This window comes from Giraffa tippelskirchi, chromosome 3 (genome assembly GCF_054371585.1).
Source record: "Giraffa tippelskirchi isolate mGirTip1 chromosome 3, T2T-mGirTip1v1.2.pri, whole genome shotgun sequence".
Lineage (NCBI taxonomy): Eukaryota > Metazoa > Chordata > Mammalia > Artiodactyla > Giraffidae > Giraffa > Giraffa tippelskirchi.
In genome coordinates this window covers 50,142,362-50,162,081 of record NC_137277.1, presented here as the reverse complement: position 1 = coordinate 50,162,081, position 19,720 = coordinate 50,142,362, and the positions used below count along the sequence as shown (strand labels likewise).

The 19,720-nt window shown below is 38.9% G+C and overlaps 1 protein-coding gene across 11 annotated transcripts in view; it reads left to right on the top strand.

The window, feature by feature from the left end:
- Positions 1-19,720, top strand: part of USP32 (ubiquitin specific peptidase 32) — a 244,980-nt gene that overhangs the window by 156,198 nt on the left and 69,062 nt on the right. The window lies entirely within an intron of this gene.

Here is a 19,720-nt window from a genome sequence, read left to right as displayed (position 1 = left end):
CTCCCTGCTTCAGATGCCAAGTCCAGATTATGACCTCTGCTTCTGACTGACCACCTATAAATGAGACTTCCCATGACCCTCTCCTTGGGCTTGATAATTTACTAGAACTTCAGGAAACATTTACCTTTCCTGATTTATTATATAATAAAAGCTGTATTAAAGGATACAGATGAACAACTGGGTGAACAGATACATTGGACGGAATGTGGAAGGGTCCCAAACTCAGGAGCTTCTGTCCACATGGAGCTGTGTTGCCCCTTTCTTGGCATGTAGATGTGTCTAGACACTCTCCCAACCCTGTGCTTTGGGATTTTTTTGCAAGCTTCATTACATAAGCATTATCAGTTATTAACTGTTTTTCTAAATCTTTTCTACTTTCCAGAGAATGGGGGGGAATGGGGTTGAAAGTTCCCAGTTTCTAGTGTATGGCTTGGTCTTTCTAGTGACCAGCCCCTTTCCAGGAACCTACCGAGAGTTACTTCAGGCATCAGAACAAAAGATTCCTGTCACCCAGAAAATTCTGAGGGATTTAGGAGCTCTGCATCAGACATTCCTGTCACTCAGGAAATTAAAGAAGTTTCCTCAAAGAGAAAATATTAGCAAGAACTGGGATCAGTATCACTTATTTCACAGCAGCCCTCTATTAACTGTTCTTAACCAAGCTATATTAGTTCCCTAGGGGTGCTGTAACAAATTAACACAATCCATAAACTGAAAAAACAGAAATCTACTCTCTTACAGTTCTGAAAGCTGAAATCAAAGTATTAATAGAGCCATGTTCCCTCGAAGATCCCAGGGAAGCATCTTTCCTTGCCTCTCCCAGCTTTTCGTGAACCCAGGCTTTGCTTGACTTGTGGCAGCATAATTCTAGTTTCTGCCTATTTTCATACAGCCTTCTGTGTGTGTGTGTGTGTGTGTGTGTGTGTGTGTGTGTGTGTGTGTGTGTGTGTGTGTGTGTGTGTGTGTGTGTGTGTGTGTGTCTGTGTGTGTCTGTGTGTCTGTGTGTGTCTGTGTGTGTCTGTGTCTGTGTCTGTGTCTGTGTCCTCTCCCCTTCTGTTGAAGACACCACTCGTTGGATTTAGGGCCCAGGCTAAGTTTAGGATGATTTTAACTCTAGAGCCCTAATTCATTACATCTGCAAAGACGCTATTCCCAAGTGAGGTCACCTTCTGTGATTCTAGGTGATAATGAACTTTTGAGGGATGCTGTTTAGTCCACCACAGCACAGGCCTAAGTGTTAACTTCTACTGTTCTTTTCTGTGGTTACAGAAATGAACGTACTCTGGGCTTTTGCTTATGCTACTTCTTAACACTAGAAGGAATGCCTTTCCCTTTTATTCTCCCTGTAAACCCTAGTCATCTTTGAAGATTTAAGTCACGTGCTGCTTGCTTTCCATGAAATGTTTTCTTGCCTTCCTGTGAGAAATCATCTCTCCTTCCTCTGAACTCTCATAACACTTTCTTTTGTACCCTTCTTGGATGAACTTACCAGTTTCATCTTTGTATTATAATTATTTATAATATTTTGTTTATTTGTACATGTCATTTCTCTTAAATCATAGAGAGTCTGTATTATTCTTTTATTCACTTTCAGTGTCAAGCCTTAAGTAAGTATTTGTTGACCAAGTAGAGGACCTTGGGTATCAAGCACTGTTTGTATTTATTTTTTCTTGTAATTTATGAGTTGGCTGTAATTATTCACCAGCTGCTTTCCCTCTCATTTTTACTCCATTGTTACCAAAAATTCTGACACATAAATCCTGGCATGAATAGGCAATTAATTTGATGCTCCTACTTTTTCAGCACTACCGTCTTTATTTTGAGAGGAAAGCCTTTTTAAAAAAATGGTTTTGTATAAAAAATTAGGAAATCTTTTTACACTTTAAGCTTTATCATTTTCAGTCATATGGATGTTCTGCTGAACTCTTGCTTTCATTTGTAATTGTATGGTAAATTATTTTTCTATTATAGACTAAGGGTGTGATTACTTTCCTTGAATGACGCACGTTATAGAAAAAATTGTTCTGACACTTAATAAAATGGTAAACAAGACTTTAAAAAAAATTATTTATTTTTGGTTGCTCAGTGTCTTTGTTGCTGTGCTCAGGCTTTCTCTAGTTGCAGCATGTGGGCTCTAGGGCTCTCAGGCTCCAGTAGTTGTAGCACACGGTCTTAGTTGCTCAGCATGTGGAATCTTCCTGAACCAGGGATGGAACCTGGGTCCCCTGGATTGGCAGGTGAATTCTTATCCACTGTACCACCAGGGAAGTCCCATAAACAGAACTTTATTCAAGACTTTTGCAGTAGCATATTGCAGTAGTGGAGAGAGATTGGTCTTACCTCCAAATATTACAAGCAGCTTACAGCCAAGGAGCAAGTTGAGGTGATCAGTGGAAAGAAAATTACTAAGAGAAATCATCAAGGGTTGGGGAATTCTTACTAAAAGCGGGCCAAAGACTTATTCATTAAATATGGGATATGAGGAACTTGATCAGATATCGAGGGTGGGGGATGATGCAGCAGGATTCTTTGCTAAGATTCAGCTGGGCAGGCCAAAGACCGAATAAGGGGCCAACTTCTGGGCCTAGTAGAAAAGAGGGCTCACAGGATTAGGACTAAATTTTAGTCAAGGAGAGAGTCTTTGTCAGTTGCTTCAAGTTAAATTAGTTCTGACATACTTTGCAAACCTAAATGCTGCTTATTGCTTGTTTTTCAAAGCACGTATCAAAGATTACAGGCTTGTGTAAATTTAATCAGTCAAAATAATTATCAAAATATTAAAAATGTTATCCCATTATATGGCTCCATTTTAATTTGAAAACGATCTTTTCAGTTTAATTTTTTATCAGTTGGGAAGATTTTTGGATTTTAAATGGTATATAAAAGTACATGACCTTTGCCTTGTTGAAAAATATTTTATCTTGAATTTATGCATTGTTTCATCTGAAATAATGACCTAATTTCTAAACTGAGTAGCTTTCTCCTAGGCTTATTGTACCTACTAATATCTCTGCAGCATTTTACCACTATTGACAGTTTCCTTGAAATTCTCTTCTCCCTTGATTTTGAAACATTGTAGTGTTAAGTTATTTCTCATGGATCAGCCTTTAGCTCTATTCTATTCTTAACTGGCATGCATGCTTTTGCTTCATTACCGCCATTTCTTTTGCTGCATTTATCCTTCATGTCTTTGCAGGTGATACCTAGATGAAGTTTACTGATCTTGAGGTATCAAACTGTATATTCATTTTAATAAATGCCTCCTGGATATATATTCTAACATCTTAATTTCATATCTAAAACCTTTCCTTACTTCAGTCCATTTATAGGTCAAAAAAAGCAAACATCCTGTTCTTCCTCCTGTGATTTTTTTTTTCTCTCTTTTTTTAAGTTGAAGTATAGTTTTTGCTTTTGTTGTTTAGTTGCCAAATTGTGTCCAACTCTTTTTGTGACCCCATGGACTGTAGCCTGCCAGACTCCTCTGTCCATGGAATTCTTCAGGCAAGAATACTGGAGTGGGGAGCCTTTCCCTTCTCCAGGGGATCTTCCCGACCCAGGGACTGAACCTGGGTTTCCTGCATTGCAGGCAGATTCTTTACTGTCTGAGCCACCAGGGAAGCCCTTAAATCTTTATAACTAGGCTCAAACACATTTTTATTAATCAAAATAGGAAACATTACAGTCAACTCATTTTTACCAATGAGAAATAAGTTTATTTATTCCTCTAGTATGAAAATCCTTGTTTCAAGATTCGATGAACTCTTGGAAAGCATTTTCCGGATCCTGCTGGTTGTGAAAGCATTTTCACTGCAAAAGAAGTTGTTGATATACTTGAAGAAGTGGTAGTCAGTTGGCTGAACATAGGTGAATGTGGCAGATGAGGCAAAACTTAGTAGTCCAATTTGTTCAACTTCTGAATTATTGGTTGTGTGATAGGCGGTCGGGTGTTGTTGTGGAGAAGAATCGGGCTCTTTCTGTTGACCAATGCTGTCTGCAGGCTTTGCAGTTTTAGGTGCATCTCATTGATCTGCTGAGTATAGTTCTCAGATATATGGTTTCACCAGGATTCAGAATGCTGTGGTGGAGCAGATTGATTTCAGACATGCACAGCAGCAAATGGCAGCTTAACAGTAAGCAGAAGCGAGCAATAGCTGGAAGCAAGGTCTTAGTTTCCCAGACTGGGAGTCCTAACCAGTGGACCACAGGGGCCAGCAGTGAAGGCTAGAGTCCCTTCCTAGTCCTTGCCTGACTAGTTAAAAACGAATTCAGGCAAGGAGGCAGAAGGTAAAGAGTAACTGCTGCTGCTAAATCGCTTCAGTCGTGTCCGACTCTGTGCGACCGCATAGACGGCAGCCCACCAGGCTCCACTGTCCCTGGGATTCTCCAGGCAAGAATACTGGAGTGGGTTGCCATTCCTTCTCCAGTGCATGAAAGGGAAAAGTGAAAGTGAAGTCACTCAGTCGTGTCCGACTCTTAGCGACCCCATGGACTGTAGCCTACCAGGCTCCTCCATCCATGGGATTTTCCAGGCAAGAGTACTGGAGTGGGGTGCCATTGCCTTAAAGTAAGAAGTTTTTGTCTTCCTTCAGGCCGATCATCTTGCTTTGTTCTCCTCCCCCCGCTAATTTGTATCAGGATTCTCCTCTGGGGTGTACATACGCCCCGTTAGCCAAGATGAATCTTGAAGCAAAGACTTCTGGGAGGAGCAGGACTCACTATGGCCTGAAATTATCCTCTGACTTTTGGCCCCAAGAAGCCTTTGTGGAAAAGTGGTGTCTCCCTTATCCTAAAAAGGGGGAAGCGGAGATCCTTCAGTCCTTTACTCAGAAAGGGTTTTGCCTCTCTGTCCTTGCCATAATTATTTCCTCACCATAATTATATTTCCTCAAGATGTTTACAAGAGAAAAAGACTGGCTGTTTACCTTGTTTCTGTTGTTACTTCCATTTCGGAGGGCGATTGTAAATTCCTCAACTGGAGCCCACGTAGCTGTTGTCTCAGGAAATGCATGCAGGAGGCTGGTTGATTGTAAATGTCCAACTTGGAACCCGTCTGCCTCCTATCTCAAGATGGGCAGCAGACCACCAAACAGTGACCGTGACCTTTTTTTGATGCAAGTTTGGCTTTGGAAAGTGCTTTGGAGCTTCTTCTCAGTCCAGCCACTGTCATCGCCAGTTTTTATAGAAAATCCACTTTCGTCACTCATCACAATCCAACTGAGAAACGGTTCATTTTTGTTGAGTGGCATAAGAGAAGACAATGCTTCAGAATGATGGTTTTTTTTGATTTGCTGTCAGTTCATGAGGCACTCACTCATCAAGCTTTTTCACCTTTCTAATTTGCTTCAAATGCCAAACGACTGTAGAGTGGTCGACATTGAGTTCTTCAGCAACTTCTTATGTAGTTGTAAGAGGATCAGGTTTGATGATTGCTCTCAATTGGTCGTTGTCAACTTCCGACGGCCGGCCACTATGCTCCTCATCTTCAAGGCTCTCGTCTCATTTGCAAAACTTCTTAAACCACCACTGCACTGTATGGTAGTTAGCAGTTCCTGGGCCAAATGCATTGTTGACATTGCAAGTTGTTTCCACTGCTTTAGGACCCATTTTGAACTGGAATAACAAAATTGCTCGAATTTGCTTTTTGTCTAACATATCCCTAGTCTAAAATAAATATAAAATACACATCAAGTAGTAAGTCATTAGCAAAAAAACATAAAGTGAGAAATGTGTATTAAAATGCTGTGTAACATAACCACATTTATTTAAGGATGTATTCCAGTATCAAATGGCAAATTTCAACAATGCAAAAGCTGGGATTACATTTGCACCAACCTAATAATTCTAGTAATCCAATTTGAAGTTACCTTTGACTTTTCTTTATCAAGCTTCATAATAAATCTTACCAATCTTAACTCAACCATATTTCTTGCATCTTTCTTTGCTACTGTCATCATTATAATAGTTTTTCTTACTTATCTGACATGACTGTGGTTTGATAATAGGAGTAATGAAAGACACATTTCCGTTTTTGTTTATTTAGTTTGCATAAAAGAAAAAACAAACCATTCTTACTTCCCTGCTTTGAAACCTTTGAGAAATCTTCATACTCTGTAAAACAAAGTTTTAAACTCCTAAATAAGACTCTAAAGTCTCTTAGTTTATTATTCTTAATTTTCAATACCCATTTCTCCTCACTCAATGTTCTCAGCTTCAACTGAAGAGCACTGGTCAGTATTCCATGACTGTACCATGAACTTTCATGGCTACCCTATCTACCATCACTTCTAATATTCCTTCATATAAGAATACATTCCATCTTTCAGTTCTTGACAGGTGAAATACTTTGTCATCAAGCCTAACCCAAATGTCATAACCCTTTTGTCATGCCTTCTCCATTTTTCTGCAGTTGGAATTAATCACTTTCCTCTTTGCATTCGTGCACATTTTACTTTTGAATTAAAGTATTTAAGATGCTTTTTGACTTACTGTAAAGTCAGTTGAAAATGGCTTTGTTTCTCAACAGAAGTTACAAGTCTCTTGAGGACAAGGCTTATATTCTATTCATCTTTGGGTTTTTCTTAGTTCAGTGAACCACAATGCATGTTGTTGGACTGAACTGTGTTGGAAATTTTCAACAACCAAAAGTTTGCATTCTGAGTATTGATTTAAACATTTGAGTTCCCCAGGAGAGAGCAGGAGGAATATGTTGTTTTAGGATTGTAGGACTAAACCCATAGGAGGGAGAAGGACCAAGATAAATCATCATGTTTGAATAAAGTTTAACAACTTCATAGTATGTAAGTGTTCGTATAAAGACCTACCATATTTTTAGGGTGAAAATGAATTGTATATGTCAATTTAAAGAACTGCTTAAGATTGCAAAATAGTTGTTCTTAGATCTTCCTTTTAAAACTTTTGGTTAGAAAAATTATGTGAGCTACGGAAAATTGGTTAGCAGTAACTTGAGGCGCACAGAGGATCAGTCGACTTTAAATATTATAGGGAAAAAGAAGATATGTGTATACACATAACTGATTCACTTTGCTGTACAGTAGAAACTAAAAGAACATTATGAAGCAACTATACTTCAATAAATATTAATTTAAAAAATAAATAAAATTATGTCAAAAAAAACAAACACTGCATGGAATAAGCTGTCTGAACTAATTATTTTATCTCCTTCTATAATGTACCTGTTGGTTTCCTTGGTGGCTATAGAAGTTGGTTTCCTTGGTGGCTATAGAAGTAAGTTGGCAGTGTGTGGTAAAAACCTGAAGAAATAACTTATGCTTTTAATTTTCTCACTTATTTATAATATTTTTAATTGCTGATCTCTTAGCTGAATTTTGTTGTATCCTTATTTCTTGTAAGAGGGATATACCAAAATAATCTACTATTCAACCACTATTTTGTAGTTAATAGCCTTTATCTTGAGCATTAGAATTATTTGAAGAGGGTGTTAAAAGTGCAGGTTATGGTTCTGTCTTCAAAGATTTTTTATCTGTGGGCCGTAGGGCTCTGTACTTTTAACTCTGGGTAATTCTGATATGGATGGACCATGAGCTGCATTTTGAGAAATAATTTGTTATTGTTGTCCAGTCACTCAGTTGTGTGCAACTATTTGCAACCCCATGTACTGCAGCCTCCCAGAGCTTGCTCAGACTCTTGTCTATTGAGTCAGTAATGCCATCCAACCATCTTGTCCTCTGTCGTCCCCTTCTCCTGCCTTCAATCTCTCCCAGCATCAGAGTCTTTTCCAGTGAGTCGGTTCTTTGCCTCAGGTGGCCAAAGTATTGGAGCTTCAGCTTCAGTATCAGTTCTTCCAGTGAATATTCAGGGCTGATTTCCTTTAGGATGGACTGGTTTGACCTCCTTGCTGTCCAAGGGACTCTCAAGAGTCTTCTCCAGCACCACAGTTCAAAAGCATCAGTTCTTTGGCATGCTCAGCCTTCTTTATGGTCCAACTCTCACATTGATACATGACTACTGGAAAAACCGTAGCTTTGACTATACGGACCTTTGTTGGCAAAGTAATGTCTCTGCTTTTTAATACACCGTCTAGGTTTGTCAATGCTTTTCTTCCAAGGCTCAGTGAAAGTGAAAGTCGCTCAGTTGTGTCTGACTCTTTGTGACCCCATGCACAGTTCATGGAATTCTCTAGGCCAGAATACTGGAGTGGGTAGCCTTTCCCCTCTCCGGGGATCTTCCCAACCCAGGGATTGAACTTAGGTCTTCCACATTGCAGGTGGATTCTTTCCCAGCTGAGCCACAAGGGAAACCCAAGAATACTGGAGAGGGTAGCCTATCCCTTCCTCCAGCAGATCTTCCCAACACAGGAATTGAACCAGGGTCTCCTGCACTGCAGGCGGATTCTTTACCAACTAAGCTATCAGGGAAGCCAGAATACTGGAGTGAGTAGCCATTCCCTTCTCCAGGGGATCTTCCCAACCCAGGGATCAAACCCAGGTCTCCTGCATTGCAGGCAGATTCTTTACCAGCTGAGCCACCAGGGAAGCCCTCCAAAGACCAAATGTCTTAATTTCAGGGCTGCAGTCACCATCTGCAGTGATTTTAGAGGCCAAAAAAAGTCATCACTGTTTCCTTTGTTTCCCCATCTATTTGCTGTGAAGTGCTGGGACCAGACGCCATGATCTTAGTTTTTGAATGTTGAGTTTTAAGCCAGCTTTTTCTGTCTCCCCTTTCACTTTCATCAAGAGGCTCTTTAGTTCTTCTTCGCTTACTGCCATAAGGGTGGTGTCATCTGCATATGTGAGGTTATTGATATTTCTCCTGGCAGTCTTGATTCCAGCTTGTGATTCATCCAGCCAGGCATTATGCATGATGTACTCTGCACATAAGTTAAATAAACAGGGTGACAATATACATACTCCTTTCTCAATTTGGAACCAATCTGTTGTTCCATGTTCAGTCCTAACTGTTGTTTCTTGACCTGCATACAGGTTTCACAGGAGGCAGGTGGTATGGTATTTCCGTCTCTTTCAAAATTTTTTCACAATTTGTTGTGATCCACACAGTCAAAAGTTTAGCATAGTCAATGAAGCAGAGGTAGATGGTTTTCTGGAATTTCCTTGCTTTCCCTATGATCCAGTGGATGTTGGCAGTTTGATCTCTGGTTCCTCTACCTTTTCTAAATTCAGCTTGTACATCTGGAAGTTCTCAGTTGATGTACTTTTGAAGCCTAGCTTGAAGGATTTGGGGCATTACTTGCTAGCATGTGGTTTAAGTGCAATTGTGAGGTAGTTTGAACATTCTTTGGCATTGCCCTTCTTTGAGATTGGCATGAAAAGTGACCTTTTACAGTCCTGTGGCCACTGCTGAGTTTTCCAAATTTGCTGGCATATTGAATGTAGCACTTTAACAGCATCATCTTTTAAGATTTGAAATAGCTCAGCTGGAATTCCATTACCTCCACTAGCTTTGTTCGTAGTGATGCTTCCTAAGGGCCGCATGACTTCACACTCTGTGATGTCTGGCTCTAGGTGAGTGATCACATACCATCATGGTTATTCAGGTCATTAAGATCTTTTTTGTATAGTTATTCTTCTGTGTATTCTTGCCACCTCTTCTTAATATCTTCTGCTTCTGTTAGGTCTGTACAATTTCTATCCTTTATTGTGCCTGTCTTGCATGAAATATTCCCTTGGTATCCCTGATTTTCCTGAAGAGATCTCTAGTCTTTCTCATTCCACTATTTTCCTCTATCTCTTTGCAGAATTCAGTGAGCCACTTATTTAGTCTGCAGACCTCTTAACTTCTTACTTGTCTATGGAAAACAAGTATAATGATACAACTTATGTCATAGATTTGTGGTAAGGAGGGCAGGGAAGGAAAAGTATTTTCCTCTACTCATCTTGGGTTCATTGGGTGGAGCCCTTTAAATTAGACTAACAAAAGACAGAAAACAAGAGAAAAACATAAGCTTACTTATTACTTACTGAGTTACTTACGCACTGGAACATTTAGTGATGAATAACTCAAAGGGGTAGTTAGAGCTTGAGCTTTCATAGCATCTTAGCAAAGAACGATAATTTTGTGGAGAAGTGACAAAACAAAGGAAAAGAACTTTGAGCTGCTAGGAGTGGCACATTGTAGGAAAACAAACACATGGAAAAACTATTGCCTGATGTATGTATGTTAGTTCCTCAGACATGTTCAACTCTTTGCGACCCCATGGTCTGTCCATGGAATTCTCTAGTCAAGAATACTGGAGTGGGTTGCCATTCCCTTTTCCAGAAGATCTTCCCGACTCAGGGATCGAACCTGGGTTTCCTGCATTCCTGGGAATCCTGCAGATTCTTTACTGTCTGCGCTACTAGAGAAGCCTTTGGTTGATTTGGCTGGTTAATAAGATTTGTTATATAGATTCTTTCTTCTGGTGCCATCTTCAGGTTGATAAGGATCTAGAGTTTTCTCTCGTGATTAACATCTATCCTTCCTGGTAGAAGAGTTACTATTGTGTCTGACTCTTTGCAACCCCATGGACTGCACACTCCAGGCTTACCTGTCCTTCACCATCTCCCAGAGCTTGCTCAAACTCATGTCCATTGAGTCGGTGATGCCATCCAGACATCTTGTCCTCTGTAGTCTCTTTCTCCTCCTGCTTTCAATCTTTCCTAGGATCAGGGTCTTTTCTAATCAGTCGGTTCTTTGCATCAGGTGGCCAAAAGTATTGGAGCTTCAGCACAAGTCCTTCCGATGAATATTCAGGGTTGATTTCCTTTAGGATGGACTGGTTGATCTCCTTGTAGTCCAGGAACTCTCAAGAGTCTTCTCCAGCACCACAGTTCAAAAGGATTGATTATTCAGTGCTCAACCTTCTTTATGGTCCAACTGGCACATCCATACATGACTACTGGAAAAACCATAGCTTTCACTATACGGATCTTTGTTGGCAAAGTAATGTCTCTGCTTTTAATACACTTTCTAGCTTTGACATAGCTTTTCTTCCAAGGGGCAAGCATCTTTTAATTTCATGGCTGCACTCACCATCTGCAGTGATTTTGGAGGACAAGAAAGTAAAGTCTGTCACTGTTTCCATTGTTTCCCTATCTGTTTGCCATGAAGTAATGGGACAGGATGCCATGGTCTTAGTTTTTTCAGTGTTGAGTTTTAAGCCAGCTTTTTTACTCTCCTCTTTCACCTTTATCAAGAGGATCTTTAGTTCCTCTTCACTTTCTGCCATAAGGGTGGTGTCATCTGCATATCTGAGGTTATTGATACTTTCCCGGCAATCTTGATTTTAACTTCTGCTTCATCCAGCCCAGGATTTCGCATAATGTATGTACTCTGCATATAAGTTAAATAATCAGGGTGACAATATACGGTACTCCTTTCCCAGTTTGGAACCAGTCCATTGTTCCATATCTGGTTCTAACAGTTGCTTCTTGACCTGCAAACATGCTTCTCAGGAGACAAGTGAGATGGTCTGGTATTCCCATCTCTTTAAGAATTTGCCACAGTTTGTTGTGATGCTCACAGTCAAAAGCTTTTTGCATAGTCAGTGTGCTTTTGAAGCAGAAGTAGTTGTTTTTCTCGAATTCTCTTGCTTTTTTAATGATCCAATGGATTTTGGCAATTTGATCTCTGATTCCTCTGCTTATTCTAAATCCTGCTTGAACATCTGGAAATTCTTGGTTCACGTACTGTTGAAGCCTAGCATGGAGAATTTTGAGCATTACTTTGCTAGCGTGTGAAATGAGTACAATTGTGCGGTAGCTTGGACATTCTTTGACACTGCCTTTCTTTGGGATTGGAATGAAAACTGACCTTTTCCAGTCCTGTGGTCACTGCTGGATTTTCCAAATTTGCTGTTATATTGAGTGCAGCACTTTAACAGCATCATCTCTTAGGATTTGAAATAGCTCAGCTGGAATACCATCATTCCACTAGCTTTGTTCGTAGTAGTGCTTCCTAAGGCCCACTTGACTTGGCCCTCCAGAATGTATAGGTGAGTGATCAGACTATCATGGTTATCTGAGTCATTAAGATCTTTTCGTATAGTTCTTCTGTATTCTTGCCACCTCTTCTTAATATCTTCTGCTAGGTGATACTGTTTCTGTCCTTTATTGTACCCGTCTTTCCATGAAATATTCCCTTGATAGCCCTAGTTTTCTTGAAGAGATCTCTAGTCTTTGCCATTCTATTGTTTTCCTCTATTTCTTTGCATTGGTCCCTGAGGAAGGCTTTCTTATTTCTCCTTGCTATTCTTTGGAACTCTGCATTTAGATGGGTATGTCTTTCTTTTTCTCCTTTGCCTTTAGCTTCTCTTCTTTTCTCAGCTATTTGTGAGGCCCCCTCAGACAACCATTTTGCCTTTTTTGCATTTCTGTTTCTTGGGGATGATTTTGATCACTGCCCCCTAGTGTTATGAAACTTTGTCCATAGTTCCTCAGGCACTCTGTCTGTCAGATCTAATCCCTTGAATCTATTTGTCACTTCCGCTGTATAATCGTAAGGAATTTGATTTAGGCCAAACAGTTACAGCCTAGTGGTTTTCCCTACTTTCTTCAATTTAAGTTGAATTTTGCAATAAGGAGTTCATGATCTGAGCCACAGTCAGCTCCCAGTCTTGTTTTTGCTAACTGTCTAGAGCTTCTCCATCTTTGGCTGCAAAGAATATAATCAGTTTGATTTTGGTATTGACCATCTGGCGATATCCATGTGTGGAGTCATCTCTTTGTGTTGTTGGAAAAGGGTGCTTGCTGTGACCAGTGCGTTCTCTTGGCAAAACTCTGTTAGCCTTTGCCCTGCTTCATTTTGTACTCCAAGGCCAAACTTGCACTCCGGGTATCTCTTGACTTCCTACTTTTGCATTCCAGTCCTCTGTGATGAAAAGGACATCTTTTGGTGTTAGTTCTAGAAGGTCTTATAGGTCATCATAGAACCGTTCAACCTCAGCTTCTTCCACATTAGTGGATGGGGCATAAACTTGAATTACTGTGATACTGAGTGGTTTGGCTTGGAAATGAACAGAGATCATTCCGTCATTTTTGAGATTGCACCCAAGTAGTGCATTTCATACTCCTGTTGACTATGATGGCTATTCCATTTCTTCTAAGGGATTCTTGCCCACAGTAGTAGATGTAATGGTCATCTGAATTAAATTCACCCATTCCTGTCCATTTTAGTTCACTGATTCCTAAAATGTCAGTGTTCACTTTTACTGTCTCCTATTTGACCACTTCCAATTTACCTTGATTCATGGACCTAACATTCCAGAGTCCTATGCAGTATTGTTCTTTATAGCATCAGACTTTACTTTCACCACCAGACATCCACAACTGGATGTTGTTTGCATTTTGTCTCAGCCTCTTCATACTGTCTGGAGTTATTTCTCCACTCTTCTCCAGTAGCATATTGGTCACCTACTGACCTGGGGAGTTCATCTTTCAGTGAGGCCAAACTATGGTAGGGGTAATGACGACCTCCTTCATTTCAGAAGGACTTATGCCAGCATGCCGCAGCTCTCAGGACTGTTGTAGTTAGTGCCTCTGACCTCGAGGCAGGCTGCTGTCGACACACACCTCCACCAGAGATTCCTGGACACTCACTAGCAAGTCTGACTCCGTCTCTCGTGCACTCACTGCTCCTTTCTCCTGGGTCCTGGTGTGCACAGTGTTTTGTTTGTGCGCTCTTAGAATGTTTCCCCCGTCCTGTGGAAGTTCTGTAATCAAATCCCACTGTCCTTCAAAGTCAGATTCCCTGGGGGTTCTCGGTCCTTTTGCTGGATCCCCAGGTTGGGAAATCTGTTGTGGGCCCCAGAACTTTTCCAACAGTGCGAGAACTTCTTTGTTACAATTCTTATCCAGTTTGTTTGTCGTCTGCTCGGTGGCTCTGTAGTGAAGCTAATGGTGACCTCCTCCAAGAGGACTTATGCCACACGCCGCGCCTCCCAGGTCTGCTGCAGCCAGAGCCCCGGTCCTCGAAGCAGAACACTGCTGACACGTGCCTCCACAGGAGACACTCAAACAGAGGTCTTGCTCAGTCTCTTGTGGAAGTCACTGCTCCTTTCCTTGGGTCCTAGTAGAGAGGTTGGGAAGCCATCTTTTCAAATTAGGCCAGTAGGGGGAACTAGAGGGCTTTTCTTATATCTGCTGCTTCTCATTTGCCTTCAACTCAAAATAATCCTTACGCTGAAGCAGCATTTCCGGTAGCATATGGTGCTATGTGAGATATTACCTTTTTTAAAGGACTCAGCATTGTGCCTGGTATAGAATAGGTGCTTTACCATGAATATGCATCCTCTTTTGTTTTTTTTTGGAGGTGCCGCAAGGCATGTGAAATCTTAGTTCGCTGACCAGGGATTGAACCTGTGCCCCCTGCACTGGAAGCACAGAGTCCTAACAAGTGGACCACCAAGGGATTCCCTTCATCCTCTTGTATTAGTGAACACTTGGCTACGGAATGTCATTGAGCTTCATCCCACTTTCTCCAGAGAGGAATTGTTTTGGGAACAAGCAATTTTCTAACAGAGGACTGTAGATCACTACAAAAATTAACTCATCCATGTCAACAGGAAGAAAATGTTTTCCTTACCAATTTGCTTTCCTTTACAATTTATAAAAATAAAGGTGTAACAGACAACTCAGTTGCTCCTGGCTTCAGCAAATAGCTGCTTTCTTAGTGGACTTTCCTATGAAAGCATTATCATAAAATCAGAATTACTGCTAAATTTCTTATAGAAATTCTGACATGGGCAGGTTTATATTCTGATGACTGTGATTTATTGTATTAGTTATAAATTCTAAGCTGCTGGTTAAGCAGTTCACTGTGGACCACTTTGCATGGCTTTCCATTCAAAAATATTTGGTACATTAAACTTTTCAAATAATATATTAGGATTGTGGAAAATTGGGATAAAAACAGACAATGTTATTAACTTATCATTTATAAGTAGACATTTATTTTAAAGCATCAGTGACTCCATTTAAATTTGTGTAATGAATGAGCCAAGGTATCTAGGAAACAAAAAGGAGTTGTAAGTTTTCACTTGTAAATAACATTTATGTTAGAGTACAGATACGTTTAGTTACTTTTTCACATGCAATTATAAAGTAAAACTTGTAGTCAAGTAAGTTGAACATACTGCCATTTTTAATCAAATTTTTTCTCTTTTATGTATATCACAGATGAAACTAGGGCACTGTTATATATTCAGTACAGAGTTTAGAATAATTAACTGATTTGATTTATACAAGATTTTAGATTTTGTCATGGCCAGTAGTTTTTTAGAACTTAAGATTCCAAACTATTGTTACCTTACCTTTTATTTAAATTTAAGAAATTGAATTAGAACTTTTTGGATTTTTGGCCATGCCACCCACAGTGCGGGATTTCAGTTCCCCAGCCAGGGACTAGGTGAAAGCTCTGAGCCCTAACTACTAGACTGCCAGGGAATTTCATGAATTAGAACTTCAGCCAAAAGGTCAAGTTGTTAAGCAGATTTTTATCAAGTTTTTAAACATTTTTATGATATGTTTTTATTTTGTAATTTGCTACTTAAATACCTAAGATTAGATTTCCTAAAAAGATCTTTTTTGTCAAATGTTAATATATATACAGTGTTTTATTGACAAGTTAATTTTTACACATTTTGATGATATTCTGAATTGGAGAACATGTATAGATAACATAAACATTTTCTATATAGTTTAAATATTTGAAATAGTTTGGTACAGATTTTATTGTTGTTGTTATCATTATTATTGATATCTGAAAGAAGATTCTACTTTCTAAGACTAATCATTTGGTTTTTTTCTTGTAGTACCCTTTCCTTGCCCATTTTGTTCATGGTTATTTAGCATTACATAGTGTTGAAATTTGGAGACACAGACTATAGACTCAAAATGTAATTTGTTTTAATCAGCTTTTTACAAATTTAGTGTATTGAATCCCCTACTATTGTACATGCATAGTCCTATCTAAACACAGTTTGGAAGCTCTGCTTGAGTTTGAAGGCTCATCCTTTAGATACTAACCTTTGGAATGTCTACATTCTAACTGAACTGTCTACTAATTCTAGGTTGAATTGCCATCTTGAACATTCCTTTTTTTTGGCAGGGGGTGGGGAGGTCACTCACTGGAAACTCAAGTTCTTTCTTGTTTTTTTTCTTTTATCGTGGGTCCATAGCATAAATCCTTCTTATAGATTCTCCTTTTCCTTTTTTTTAAATTATAACAGAATACAATGGTTATTCTTTGTATTTGCTTGTCTGTTCTATTATTAAGTTGGTGCAAATATAACTGCAGTTTCAGACCATGAATTTTAAATCTTTATAACTAGGTTCAAACACATCTTTATTAATCAAAATAGGAACCATTACAGTCAACACATTTTTGCCAACAAGAACTAAGTTTGTTTATTCCTGTAGCATAAAAATCTGTGCTTTGGGATTCGAGGACCTCTTAGAAAGTATTTTCTGCCTCCTGCTGGTTGTGGAAGCATTTTACCTGCAAAAAGCTGTCGAGATGCTTGAAGAAGTGATAGTTAGCAAGAGGTCACGTGAATATGGCAGATGAGACAAAACTTCATAGCCCAGTTCATTCAACTTTTGAACCATTGGTTATATGATGTGCTGTCAGTCCTTGTCATGGAGAATTGGGCCCATTCTGTTGACCAGTACCAGCTGTAGCCCTTGCAGTTTTCTTATCAGTTTGCTGAGCATACTTCTCAGATGTAATGTTTCACCGGAATTCAGAAAGCTCTAGTGGGTCAGACAGGCAGAAGACCACCAAACAGTGACCATGACCTTTTTTTAATTCATGTTTGGCTTTGGGAAGTGCTTTGGAGCTTCTCAGTCCAGCCAGTGAGGTCGTCGTCGCTGGTTGTCATATAAAATCCACTTTTTGTCACACATCACAATCCGATCGAGAAATGGTTTATTTTGTTGCGTAGAATAGAAGAAGACAACACTTCAAAATGATGATTTTTTTTTATTTGCTGTCAGTTTATGCAGCACATGTTTATCGAACTTTTTCATCTTTCCAATTTGCTTCAAATGCCAAATGACTATGGAGTGGTCAACATTGAGTTCTTCAGCAACTTCTCATGTAGCTGTAAGAGGATCAGGTTTGATGATTGTTCTCAAATGGTTGTTGTCAACTTCTGATGGCCGGTCACTACGCTCCTCATCTTCAAGGCTCTTATCTCCTTTGCAAAACTTCTTGAACCACCACTGTACTGTACGTTCGTTAGCAGGTCCTAGACCAAATGCATTGTTGATGTTGCAAGTTATCTCTGCTGCTGTATGACTTATTTTGAACGTGAATAAGAAAATCACTCAAATTTGCCTTTTGTCTGACTTCATTTCCCTAGTATAAAATAAATATACGCATCAAGTAATAAGTCATTAGCGCAAAAAAAAAACCTAAGTGAGAAATGCACATTAAAATGATGTATAACATAGCCACATTTATTTAAGAATATATTCCAGTATCAAATGGCAAAGTGCAACATTGCAAAACTGCAATTACTTTTGTACCAACCTAATACTACCTGTTTTCCATAGAGATTTTTACACGTATTTTTGCCTTTATTTGTAATATCCTTCTGCTACACTCTTTTTTCCTTTCCCTGGTCAACTCTTAGATGTTCTGTGTGTACCTCTTTTAATATCAAGACTTCTAGGGCCTATCTGCTAATGTGCTCTCTGAAAACTCTGTGTCTCTGTTCCTTCACTGTACTTTCCACACTAGATTAAAATGACCCACTTTCTCTTCTACTAGAGTCTAAATACAATTATTTTGTTCACAAGCATGTCTAATTTTTAGCACAATGTCAGACACATAAAATGTTTTTATAAATGTTTGCCAAATATTAAATGATCTTGACTATTGCTCCTGTTCTTTTTTTTTCTCAAAAAAAAAAAAATGTTTTGGAAGGTTCCAATTTACCACATGCAGATTGAGCACTTACTAAAGGAAACACTGTGCTCCTTGTACATTGTCTCATTTAAGCCTGTGCCATCTCCGAAGTTCATTTTATCTCCATTCCAAAAATGAGGAAACCACAGCTATGAAGAGTTAAAAGAAACTTTTCTCAAGATCAGATAGCCAACAGGTGCTAAACTTTGGATATTAGAACCCAGAGTGCATATTATTATCACTTTAGGATTTGAAGATAGTTTATTGACACACACTCATTTTGTTTCTTTAATCTTTTATGAGTGGTTGGTGATTGCAGGTAAAAGGAGGTGGTCATGTGATAGTTGTGGTTGCGGTGAGCCATCTTCCTCAGACTTACTTTGGACAGCCTTGCAGGCTCACTTTTCCAATTTCCTTTTTTTCCCCCCTTGGGATACCTTCAAATGATTATTATTTTGAATTTCTCTTTAATAATTAATTTCATTGGATCCAGCAAGATCATCAAATGATTGCCCATTTACCAACAGTGAAAGAGGTGATTAGAAGAACTATGATTTTTAAGGACTGTGTTTTAAATTGAGAATTTTTTTCCTTAATGATGATCATATTTTCATAGAGATCAGGTATATTATTTAGGAGAAAATATGTGTGCTAATTCTTCTGTAAGTATGCTTTTCAAATAGTAGACTCTAGATCCTGAGGTAATTTATAAATATTTGGGGCTAATTTTAGAGCCATTGAACTCTTTTTCATGGTTTTTCTTTTCTTATCTGAGTCAAATTTATATAGTCTCTATTTTAGCATTTATTATCTCAACTAAAATATACATATTATTATATTCCCTTGCCACATTTTAGTTTGCAATGTTAAGACCTCCTTTGTGTAAGAAAAAAGTACTTCAGTGATTCTTAGGCCATCAACTGCCTAGTAAATCTTCATGTCCCTTCTTCAATATCCTCTTCATTATCCTCTTATCTGGTTGTAATGATGTAAGGCTTAAGTAGATTGCAGAAGGTCATTGCTTTTGAGAACAGGTTGCTTTCTCAGAAATGTTACAGAACTGTGTTACTCTTTGAGAATACTTGATATTTTGCTGGGCCTTGTTTTTGTTTTTAAATCCAATTCTGGCATTAAAAAGCAGCTTCTGCAGCTGGAGCCTTCCGGTAAGGTGGGACTTGATTAGGATGGCCCAAAGGGCAGGGCAAGAACTATTTAGACTGTTGGGATTATGTTATGCTACTGTTGCGAACCAGAAAAAATTATACCCGTAGGTGGGTGATAAATTCATTCCTGTTTAGCAAATAAAGTAGAAGTTTTAGTATTGATTTATGAAGTGCAAATAGAGTAACTACTGCAATTATTACCTCTAACTTCTTTAAGTGAAAATGAAGTTAGTTATTTTTCTTCTCAGCAGCTCAGCTGACAACTCAGAAGTTTCATATAATTTTAAAAATCAATTCCAGTTACAAAGTAATTGAAACTTTGCAGAGGTTGATTCATCAAGAGGTTACAATATCGTAATGAATGTAGTATGGATGTAGTATATTTGTAATTTGGTTAAATAAGAAAAAATATATGATAGTTATATTGTATGTACCTGAGACATGTACCTTGTATGAAAATTGTATCTTTTTTTGTGTCATCTTTTTTGATGATTTTGGGCTTCCCTGATAGCTCAGTTGGTAAAAAAAAAATCCACCTTCAATGCAGGAGACCTCTGTTCAGTTCCTGGGTCAGGAAGATCCCCTGGAGAAGGGAAAGGCTACCTACTCCAGTATTCTGGCCTGGAGAATTCTATGGACTATATAGTGCATGGGGTCACAGAGTCGAACACGAC